Below are 12,232 nucleotides of genomic sequence, written 5' to 3' on the forward strand. Positions count from 1 at the left end.
TGGCTACAGATTGTCAGTGGGCTCCAGACTGCTGTAGGTTCCTGCTGGCCTCTGTTGGCTGGTTGGGGGTTTCAATCGTATTTATTGAGGGCTTACTGTGTGCAGATCACTGTACCAAGCACTTGGGAAGTACAAGTTGGCAACATATAGAGACGGTCCCTACCCAACAGTGGTTTTGCTTGTCTTGCCTTATTCTGTCGAGTCGTCTCCGACCCATAGTGACACCATGGACACATCTCTCCCAGAATGCCCCACCTCCACCTGCAATCATTCTGGTAGCGTCTCCGACGAGTTTTCTCCGTACAAATACAGAAGTGGTTTACCATTGCCTCCTTTCGCATGGTAAACTTGTTTCCACACTCGATTCTCACCCATGCTGCTGCTGCCCAGCACAGGTGAATTCTGGCTTGTAGCAGATTGCCTTCCACTAGCTAGCCACTGGCCAAGCTAGGAATGGAATGGATATGCCTCTGCTTGACTCTCCCTCCCATAGTCAAGACTGGTAGAGGACTGGAAACTCCCCTGGTGTGACCCTGAGAGGGGTGGGGATTTGCAGGGGGGCTCGATTCAGCTGATGGGTTCTAGGATATCCAGTCTTGCTTTCGGTGGAAACATCATCCAAGTGCCTACAGAGCATTAAGCTACCTGTCAGGTCCTTAGCTGAGGTTTCCGGTGGGTTTTTACCATTAATAACCAAACTAGTTTCTGCAGCCTTAAACATGCCTTTGAGACACACAGGCTTTGAAGGGGGCCCCGGGTCAGTAGCTGGTTGACTTTAAGTCTACTTTCCTGATAAAGTGTTGTTCGAATGCCAACCAAATGAACATTTCTCATGTAGCCTTTTGGATCTACTGCTTTGCTAGAACAGTTGAGGCATGAAAGAAATAATTTTTCTGTCCCATGATTCTCTCTGGCTGAACAGAGCTGGACAAAACACAAGCAAGTGCTGAAATAGCCTTCATCCTTGCCACCCGCCACAGATTGGAACTCCTAAATCTGCCTGAAGGTTTGCTAACTCTTCAAGTCTTGCAGAGCATCTGCAATCCAGGAGGCAGAAAAAGCAAGGCAGACTGAAACCCCCGGTTATTATTATCTTCAAACCACTTAGAATCCCAAGTGAAATGGAACAAGTTTTAGGCTTCGTGTACCCACAGCCGATACCGAAAATGCCACGTGGCGCCGTTCGCTTCCTCCAGATGCTGTTGAGGAAGTGGCAGCTCGAGTCATTGTGAAGTCTCTTTGTGTGCACAGATTCCTGGGTGAGTCTGTGAGCCTGTCTATCCCCTGCTTTACAAGCCAGGCTGAATGTCATTCCCTCAGTTTCCGCCATCTGAACCTCTCTGGTCCATCACATAATGTTTGAAGGTTGTGAACCACGATGCTTGACCCTCTGGCAGTGTTCCATCAAGTGCTTAGTACAGAGCTCTGCACACAGTAAGCGCTCAATAAATATGATTGAATGAATATGTGCAGATTCACCTGGCTCTCTGGGAAGTAGCTCTGGAAAAGACAAACAGCAAATGCAGATTCATTATGATTGTCAGACCCTCCAATTGGCACTTGGAAACTTCCAGGGGTTTTTGTCAACTTGCTGGCTTTTGGTCTGGGAAATGCAAATGACTTTTAATTAATAATAATAATAATAATAATAATAATAATAATAATGGTATTTATTAAATGCTTACTATGTGCAAAGCACTGTTCTAAGCACTGGGGTGGTTACAAAGTGATCAGGTTGTCCCTCGGGGGGCTCAGAGTCTTAATCCCCATTTTACAGATGAGGGAACTGAGGCACAGAGAAGCTAAGTAATTTGCCCAAAGTCACACAGCTGACAATTGGTGGAGCCGGGATTTGAACCCATGGCCTCTGACTCCAAAGCCCCTGCTCTTTCCACTGAGCCACGCTGCTTCTCTGCTTCTTTGCTGCTTCTCTTTTAATTGCGAGCAATGTTGGATTTTGAATTCGGTTTTCATTTGTTCTGTCCAAAGGCAGGGCTTGTGTTTTCCAATTCTGTTGTACTCTCCCAAGTGCTTAGTAGTGCTCTGCACACATTCAGTGCTCAATAAATACAATTGATTGATTGATTGATACCCCCACCCCCACATCATCCCTCTGCTGGCCCCCGCCACTTTAACTCAACAAAAACTCCTGGACTCTCCCTTTCCCGCTACCCTTAGTATTCAGAATTGTAACTTGCTTCAGAGGCTCACTTGTTGTCACCAGGATGGAATTTATAGCCAAAACATATTTCCCACCCTGGTAAGCACCCTGGGCCTCCATCCCTCTCCTACATGTGTCCCCCGGTATTTGAGAAGCAGCTTGGCTTACTGGAAAGAGCAAGAACGGTAGTTAGAGGACCTGGGTTATAATCCCAGCTCTGCTACTTGCCTGCTGAGAGACCTTGGGCAAATCTCTTAACTTTTGTGTGCCTTACTGTCCTTACCTGTAAAATGGGGGGTCAACAGTGCTTTGCACATAGTAAGTGCTTAATAAATGCCATTAAAAAAATTCCTGTTCTTTCTCCCTTAGTCCCTTGTATGATAGGGGCAGCATCTGACCTGATTATCTTATGTCCACCCCAGTACTGAGTACAGTGATTGCCACATAGTGAGTGCTAACAAATACCATAGTTATTATATCTTTCCTTGCTTATTTTGAGGGCTGGACAGGGACAAGGTTACAGTAAATTTAAATATAGAAAATCGAAGGGCCAGTCGTGGTGGTTTGCGCTGTATTCTCACAGCTGAACAGTCATGCTGGAATCTCACCTTAAAATACATTATCTCTCTCCATCAAGGCAGGACTTTCATCTCGGACCCTTGGATTAAGGGCAGGTCAAATTATTATTGCCTATAATTGTCCCTACCATAAGCTGTAACCTTCTTTCTTTACAGTCCGGTGGCACTCAAAAAGGGCGTGAAATCCTCTCCTGCCAGTTTGTCAGCGACATCAAAGGGAATGACTTTCCATCTGATCCTTCTAGGCCAACCCTGACTGATGGCTAGGAGGGAACACAAACATCAGAATCAACAGGAAATGGCATTTGGAAAGTGAGCTTTGATCTCCAAAGTGGCCAGGTTGCAGACTCCAGCCAGTGATGAGGAAAACCAAAGCAGCACTGAAATTGCCGTTTGGTGTGATACCCCCTGAAATTGTGCCTGCTCCCATTAACTGAGGAAAACAGATGGCCCAAGCCCAGGGAGCGATATGCAAACGCTAATTGCCATTCCTCACTGAGTTCCTCAAAGCTTGTCAATGGGAGTGTTCCCAGGAGACAGCGATCAAGGCAAAGATCTAGCAGAAAGGGGCTCTGGTTGAGGTTAGGGTAGCAGTGGCCACAAAACCAAATGGAAATTACATCCTCCCTCTTAGTGGGACATGGCTCCTGGTTTGGGCTGATCTTTGATGTGTTAGTTTGGCCATTTGTGATGTGGTCACAGAGGGGTCTTCCCGCCTTAGGGGTGCTGGTAAACAATTGCAAACCATCTGGAACTTGCATTATTGCTGTGTTTTTATCATTCCCAAAGCTGGGACTGGTGGAGTAATGCAGAGTTCATAGAGGACATCATGGAACACTCTGGCAGGGCCAGAAGCACTATTCATTCAATTGTATTTATTGAGCACTGTACTAAGCACTTGGGAAGTACAATCAGAGACTCACTGGTTTCTTTAGAAAGAGAATAATAATAATAATAGTATTTGTTAAGTGCTTACTATGTGCAAAGCACTGTTCTAAGCGCTGGGGAGGTTACAAAGTTATTAGGTTGTCCCACGGGCGGGGGGGGGGGGGGGGGGGGGGCTCACAGTTTTAATCCCCATTTTACAGATGAGGTAACTGAGGCACAGAGAAGTTAAGTGACTTGCCCAAAGTCACACAGCTGACAGTTGGCGGAGCTGGGATTTGAACACATGACCTCTGACTCCAAAGTCCATGCTCTTTCCACTGAGCCACACAAACAGACCTGTGTGCTAGACCAGGGGATGTGCGCAAATGAAATCTGGGGAGTTTGCTGGGTCTGAGAGAATGAAGACAGAGGCAGGAAAGGAGGGAATTTTGAAGCTAAGGACAGAGGAGACTCAAGGACTCTTCCCTCTCAGCAGCGATACTCTGCCCTACCCCCTTCCCCTCCCCACAACACTTGTATATATTTGTACAGATTTATTACTCTATTTTACTTGTACATATTTATTACTCTATTTTTTTAATGATGTGCAAATAGCTGTAATTCTATTTATTCTGACGGTTTTGACACCTGTCTACATGTTTTGTTTTGTTGTCTGTCTCTCCCTTGTAGACTGTGAGCCCGTTGTTGGGTAGGGACCATCTCTATATGTTGCCGACTTGTACTTCCCAAGCACTTAGTATTGTGCTCTGCATACAGTAAGCGCTCAATAAATACGATTGAATGAAGGAATATATTCGGCCCAGAGTGGACTTGGGGAACAGCCTGCCCAGGTGAATTTTGGAGAGGAGGAGAGGAAAGGGAGGGGAGGGGAGGGAAGGAGAGGGAAGGGAAGGAAGGAAGGAGAGGGAAGGGAAGGAAGGAGAGGGAAGGCCTCCTGGAGGAGGTGAGCTCTTAGTAGGGCTTTGAAGAGAGGAAGAGAGCTAGTTTGGCAGATGTGTGGAGGGAGGGCATTCCAGGCCGAGGGAAGGATGAAGGCCAGGGCTCAATGGCAAGACAGGTGAGAATGAGCCCAGTGAGGAGGTTAGCGGCAGAGAAGCAGAGGGTGCGGGCTGGGCTATAGAAGGAGAGAAGGGAGATGTGGTAGGAGGGGGCAAGGTGATGGAGAGCCTTGAAGCCTTGAATATAAGTGCATTAATAATAATAATAATAATAATAATAATGGTATTTAAGTGCTTACTATGTGCAAAGCACTGTTCTAAGTGCTGCGGGGGGGGGGGGGTTACAAGGTGAATAGGTTGTCCCATGTGGGGCTCACAGTCTTAATCCTCATTTTCCAGATGAGAGAACTGAGGCACAGAGAAGTTAAGTGGCTTGCCCAAAGTCACACAGCAGACAAGTGGCAGAGCCAGGATTAGAACTCATGACCTCTGATTCCCAAGCTCGTACTCTTTTCACTGAGCCACGCTGAGGACAGAGAATGGAAGGGACTATGTGCTCTGTAGAGAGGGCTTGCTGGCTGGGCCTAGCCTTCTGTCTCACCAGCTGGCCCTAAGGTGTCCACTGACAGCCCTTGACAGGGTAGAGAGGGAGATGCACAGGACATCCCACATGTTATGGCAGGAATGCTGAGTAGTGCAGTGACAGCACATCTGCCATTTTGCAGAGATATGCAGATATCACCGTGGGGGACCCTCAGACTCCATATTTTCTCCTCCGGTCTCCTCCCTTCTCTGGCCTATTTGAACTCTGGCACAGCAACCGAACCTGGAAACCAGCAGCGAGAGCCATGGCCCCAAGACCTACAAGCATCTAGGTCTGGATCAGTTCTGTGCAGGGGACGGGCCCCCAGAAACAGAATGAGATGACTGGTAAATCTGGTGTGGGCAAGGATTGCTGAATTGTAATAATGATGGCATTTGTTAAGTGCTTACTATGTGTGAAGCACTGTTCTAAGCGCTGGGGTGGATACAAGGTGATCAGGTTGTCCCACCTGGGGCTCACAGTCTTAATCCCCATTTTAAAGATGAGGTAACTGAGGCTCAGAGAAGTTAAGTGACTTGCCCAAAGTCACACAGCTGACAAGTGGTGGAGCCGGGATTAGAACCCATGACCTCTGACTCTCAAGCCCGTGCTCTTTCCACTGAGCCACGCTGCTCCTTGAATTGTATTTTCGAAGTGCTGTGTGCTTTGCACACAGTAAGCGCTCAATAAATATGAGTGAATGGCCAACTTAACTGTCACTGCTGTGTCACACCCTCTCTTGAAGCCGGGGAGGAGGAGCCTTGAAAGTAGCCCCTCACCCTCCTTCCCTAACCCACTCATCCCCTCCCAGCCAAATCCCCCAAGATTAATCTTGTCATCCTCTGGCAGAACGAAAGGCAAAGGTCACCTGAAAAGGTGCCGTCTGGGGAAGGAAGAAGGAAGTACATTAATTCCCTGTCCCCCACCAGATGCTATTGTTTGATTAAAAATAGAAATACCCGAAATTTTCCACTGAAATCACTTGGCAAGATCCAGTAGTCCAGAGGCTCCAAGGAATCTGTATTTAATTAATTAATTCATTCATTCAATCGTATTTATTGAATGTGCAAAGCACTATACTAAGCACTTGGGAAGTACAAGTTGGCAACATATAGAGACGGTCCTTATCCAACAGCGGGCTCACAGTCTAGAAGGGGGAGACAGACCACAGAACAAACAAAACATATTAACAAAATAAAATAAATAGAATAAATATGTACAACTAAAGTAAACAAATAGAGTAATAAATATGTACAAACATATGTGAGCCCACTGTTGGGTAGGGACTGTCTCTATATGTTGCCAACTTGTACTTCCCAAGCGCTTAGTACAGTGCTCTGCACACAGTAAGCGCTCAATAAATACGGTTGATGATGATGATATATACATACGCACAGGTGCTGTGGGGAGGGTAAGGAGGTAAGGAGGGGGAGAAGAAGGAGGGGGCTCAGTCTGGGAATGATGTCTATTGGCCTTGCCTATTGCCTATTGGCCTTGGAAGGAATAGGGTGTGGTTCATGGGGAACAACCCGCAGTCCCTCAGAGAGGTACACAACTATGAAATGTTATTTCTCTTGTGTGCATGGTGGGAGGCGAGAGAGATGAAAAGCAGTTTAGACTGTAGAACTTCAACTATTGGCCTAGGAAGGAATAGGGTGTGGTTCATGGGGAACAACCTGCAGTCCCTCAGAGAGGTACACAACCAGGAAATGTTATTTTTTTTGTGTGCATGGTGGGGAGCAAGGGAGATGAAAAGCAGTTTAGACTGTAGAAATTCAACTATTGGCCTTGGAAGGAATAGGGTGTGGTCCATGGGGAACAACTCCCAGTCTCTCAGAGAGGTACACAACGAGGAAATGTTATTTCTCTTGTGTGCATGCTGGGGGGGCGAGGGAGATGAAAAGCAGTTTAGACTGTAGAAATTCAACTATTTCTCCCCCTCCCCATCCCCCCCGCCTAACCTCCTTCCCCTCCCCACAGCACCTGTATATATGTATATATGTTTGTACGTATTTATTACTCTATTTTATTTGTACATATTTATTCTATTTATTTTATTTTGTTAATATGTTTTGTTTTGTTCTCTGTCTCCCCCTTCTAGAATGTGAGCCCACTGCTGGGTAGGGACCGTCTCTATATGTTGCCAACTTGTACTTCCCAAGCGCTTAGTACAGTGCTCTGCACACAGTAAGTGCTCAATAAATATGATTGAATGAATGAACTATCCTGCAGAGTGAAAATTGGTCTTCTCCCTCTAGAGGGTACCTCTCTCCCTCATTTCGATTCTGCCAAGTTTCTGGTAGCGTTTTGCTGACCTGCTTAAGCATTTCCCTTTGTGAGACGATTTTACCAGTCTCTGTGTAGTAATTTACTGTACTTGGATCCCGAGTTGACAAGGACAGTCATCAACTAAAGTTAAAAACTCCATCCAAACCACTGGTTGGTCAAATGTGAATGCTCAAGGCTGAATAGGAGAAGGAGCCTTGGCCGGGATATTCTCCGGAGTAATTTCGGTCAGAAATGAATGAGTGAGAAAGAGTCGATGTCAGACAAGATGCAAATTAGACAGGACACGCTGGCTGAGGGGCTGAAAGGAATCAGCTTGGAGAAGCAGTGTGGCCAGGACACGGGCCTCGGAGTCAAAGGACCTGAGTTCTAATTCCAGCTCTGGCACTTTTTTTATGATGGTATTTGTTAAGCACTTACTGTAATAATAATAATAATAATAATGGCATTTATTAAGTGCTTACTATGCACAAAGCACTGTTCTAAGTGCTGGGGGGTGGGTTACAAGGCGATCAGGTTGTCCCACGGGGGGCTCACAGTTTTAATCCCCATTTCACAGATGAGATAACTGAGGCTCAGAGAAGTTAAGTGACTTGCCCAAAGTCACACAGCTGACAGTTGGCGGAGCCGGGATTTGAACCCATGACTTCTGACTCTAAAGCCTGTGCTCTTTCCACTGAGGCATGCTGCTTCTCCTTCGTGACCTTGGGAGAGTTGCTTAACTTCTCTGGTCCTCAGTTTCCTCAACTGTAGAAAGGGGATTAAATCCTGCTCCAAGCAACGTGGCTCAATGGAAAGAGCTTGGGTTTGGGAGTCAGAGGTCATGGGTTCTAATCCCAGTTCTGCCACTTGTCAGCTGTGTGACTTTGGGCAAGTCACTTAACTTCTCTATGCCTCAGTTACCTCATCTGGAAAATGGGGATTAAGACTGTGAGCCCCGTGTGGGACTACCTGATGACCTTGTATCCCCCCCAGCGCTTAGAACAGTGCTTGGCACATAGTAAGCGCTTAACAAATGTCATTATCATTATTAGTATTATTACTTGGACCACAAGTCCCAAGTGTCACAGTGACTGAGTCCTACCTGATTATCTTGTATTCACCCCAGCACTTAATGCAGCGCTTGACACCTAATAAGGACGCAACAAGTATCATAAATATTAGGACTAATAAACACTTTTTTTCTTGTGAAAAAGACAACTTAGCATTTCCCGTTAAGAAGCGGGGGAGCTGACAAATGCAACAAATCTTGTAAGTCCAAGCTCTATTTGCTCAACGGATTTCCCGGGGTTAGACCCATCTGGGTTTCTCGTTGGCCTTGGCAGGCAGTTCTCTCTGAACCACAGCTGGGCCCTCTGTCATCCAGGCCGGTACTGGAGCAGGCTCCCACAGACAGAACCTTTGCAGTAAGGAGTTGCCGAAGTTTCTCCCATTCATCCAAGTGTCCCCCACAGCCTCCCTCATTATCTCTCCTCCTTGATCTGCGGAAATCAGTCTGCCCGTTTTAATTTCAGCTGAGCCGAGGAGCGCGAACAAAGAGAGGAACAGGAGAAGCAGATGGTGGGTTCCAAAGTTCTAATTGGTGCCAAAGAATCAGCAGAGGAGGGCAGCTTCTTTCAGGAGGCGGGGGGCCCGCGTGAGACGGTGGACGCGGAAACCGACTGGGGCCGGATGATATTTTCAAAAGAAAACGCTGTCCTGGCCTCTCCTGGCTCCATGAATAGGACGGAGGCTGCGGTCCAGCTAAACGGCCTCTAAGGCCAGTCCCTGTGGACTCTTGGGCTCCCGTTGATTAACTTTTTAAAGACCCCAGGACCTTTGGCCGAACTGCAGCGGCGACAGGGGAAACAGATGGAGGCCCGGGTCTGGAGGAATATTGTGTTCAGCACGGAGAACTATCCCTGTCTTCCCCTCTCTGCTCCATCAGCAAGGCTCCCATTGTCCTTCCACCTCGGTCCCCTCCCTCCCCGCAATGTCGCCGAATAATTGGCTGGAGAAATAGGCTCAGAACGAAATGTTTCTAGCTGATTGCCTGTGGGTTCAATAACCCAGAGGAGCTTGCAAAGATTTTGTAGGAGAACTGCAGTGATTTGGTTAGTTAATAAGGACTTAGCTTGGCTGTTACAGCCCTCTCCAGGTGAAAATGAGCGAACGAATTGATGAATAAATTCACTGTGGGTATGGAAAGTGTCTACTGACTCTGTCGTATTGTATTCTCCAAAGCACGTAGTACTGTGCTCTGCACACAGTAAAGAGCTCAATAAATACTAAAGAGCTCAATAAATACCACTGATGATGATGGTGAATGCCACCCACTCTCCTCTCCGGCCCTTCAGGAGGCCTGAATGGCCTAAGTACCCAGGGTGTGTCGGGTCTCAGTGGTCCAGCACCCCCATAACCACATTTGTATCTCTCCTCCCTCTCTGTCCCAGGCACCTCCACAGGCAATTGAAGATCATGCTTCAGAACAGATAACACCCGCTTGATGGGGTGGTCTCTGAAGTGGTAATCAAGAGTGTGTTTGGATGTGGAGAAGCTGGGTAGCCTAGTGGAAAGAGCACAGGACTGAGTTTTAGTCCCAACTCTGTCACTGGCCTACTTGGTGACACTGTGCAAGTCCCTTGACTTTTCTAAGCCTTGGTTTCCTCATCTGTAATACAGGGATAAGATATCTGCCCTCCTTGCCTCTGAGATTGTGAGTCCCGTGTAGAACAGGGACTGTAGCCGATCTGATTACCTCGTGTCCAGCCTGGTGCTTAGTACAATAATGTTGATGGTGATGATAATACTTTGCTAGTAATGATTATTATATATAAATCACTGTTAATATGATTTTCCAGCAGGGTTTGTTTGTGTGTGCGTATGTAGGGGGGATCTCTGTCTTGCCCCTTTCTTCTGAATGTTGGGTGACCTGGGTTTTCCCAAGACACTGCCAGGAGAGGTCTGCAGCTTTGCCTAGTGGATACAGCCTGCATCTGGGAGTCGGAGGGACCTGAGTTCTAATCCCGGCTCTGCCGCTTGTCTGCTGTGTGACCTTGGGCAAGACACTTCACTTCTCTCGGTCTCAGTTACTTCATCTGTAAAATGAGGATTGAGACTGTGAGCCCCACATGGAACAGGGACTGTGTTCAAACCGATTTGCTTGTACACCAGTGCTTAGTACCATGCCTGGCCCATATAAGTGCTTAACAAATTCCACGGGTTTTTAAAAAAACAATAATAATAATAACAACAATAATAGTGAGTAGAGGAGCTGGGACTAGAACCCCAATCTGTTGACTACTAGTCCTATGCATTTTCCACTGGGCCACAGATTTTTTTTTTGGAGAGCCCAGAGGGGATGGCATCCTTCCAATCTGTGCCTGGCATGGTTGGGGGACTGCTGTTTGGCCTAAACTACCAGAACTCTCACTTTCAGACTGTTAGGATGAAGGTGTCTTCTTTCCCTCGTTTTAATTGTTTTCTTTTATTAACTTTCCAATGGATTTTCTCCTCTCTGTAATTAGATGTGCTGATTAGAATCTGTAGAGTTTGCTGTTTAAGTACCAGGAAGTGTTAAAGTACTAGGGAATATGAAAGCAAATGGCTGTTTTAGTTGCTCCCTGTGAAAAGGGAGGGTCTGAGCAAACGTTGAACTGTTCCAGCATTGTTGATTTACAACACTCAATGAGATCTGAGACAAAAGGGGGGCTTCCTAACACGAATCCGTGTGGGAGATTACATTTATTCCTCTATTGGTGTGGGCCACTGATTTTTAAGTGGCCTTTCGATCTTCCCAAATGCATTTTGGTGGTGAAGGGGTTACTACTTTGCCACCTTTTTAAAATGGAAGAATGTTTCTCCCCTCGACTTTAAAAGTCTCAGGGACACATAATCCAAATCGCTCTGTGTACATGGAAATATGTTTTCCTGTGAAACGTTGATTTCGAATTTCATTTTTGAATTTCATGGAACTTGTCCATCTCCTTTGGGGAGGTGGAGGAAAGCATTTTTAATGGTCCTAAGGGAGGAGATTTGGCAGAACAAGGAAAGAATCCAGAGGAGTTGCTCAAGGCCAAATTATTCCAAGAGAATTTCCCAGCCTGAACTTTCCTTATGAACCTAGTTGGGGAGGCTTAACTGTTGCACTGGAGCATAGTAGTGGAAAGGCAAGGCACAATGCTAGTGGTTGTAGAGGTTAGGGAAGGAAGAGATCTGGGTTCTAATCCTGTTCTATGACTTGTTTGCCCAAATGACCTTGGGCAAGTCATTTAACTTCTCTATGCCTCTGATACTTCATCTGTAAAATGGAGATTAAATGCCTTTTCTCCCTCCTATTTAGGCTGTGAGCCTCATGTCGTTGCAGGGACTGTTTCCCTGATCACCTTGTCTCTACCCCAGTGCTTAGTACAATGCTTGGTCCATAGTAAGTGCCTAACAAATACTGCAATTATTAATACTGAGTAGACATAAAGGTGACCAATATTTGAGAGTGCATGGGATGTAATGCTCATTGGACACTGAAAGAAGCTGATATGGAGGTTTATCCTTTGGAGGTTTAGAAAAGCAGCATGGCTCAGTGAAAAGAGTACAGGCTTGGGAGTCAGAGGTTGTGGGTTCTAATCCCAGCTCAGCTGCTTGTCAGCTGTGTGACTTTGAGCAAGTCACTTAACTTCTCTGTGCCTCAGTTACCTCATATGTAAAATGGGGATTAAGACTGTGAGCCTCATGTGGGACAACCTAATTACCTTGTACCCCCCCAGCGCTTAGAACAGTGCTTGACACATAGTAAGCACTTCACAAATACCATCATTATTAT

The 12,232-nt window shown here is 46.4% G+C and overlaps 1 non-coding gene across 1 annotated transcript; it reads right to left on the reverse strand.

Annotated features, from left to right (window-relative positions):
- Positions 1 to 405: 405 nt before the first annotated feature.
- LOC119930203 lies at positions 406 to 543 on the reverse strand. The gene has a single exon (XR_005451691.1). It is a non-coding gene; the product is annotated as a small nucleolar RNA SNORA7 (small nucleolar RNA).
- Between the last annotated feature and the right edge of the window lie 11,689 nt (positions 544 to 12,232).

This window comes from Tachyglossus aculeatus, chromosome 6, assembly GCF_015852505.1.
Source record: "Tachyglossus aculeatus isolate mTacAcu1 chromosome 6, mTacAcu1.pri, whole genome shotgun sequence".
Taxonomy (NCBI): Eukaryota; Metazoa; Chordata; class Mammalia; order Monotremata; family Tachyglossidae; genus Tachyglossus; species Tachyglossus aculeatus.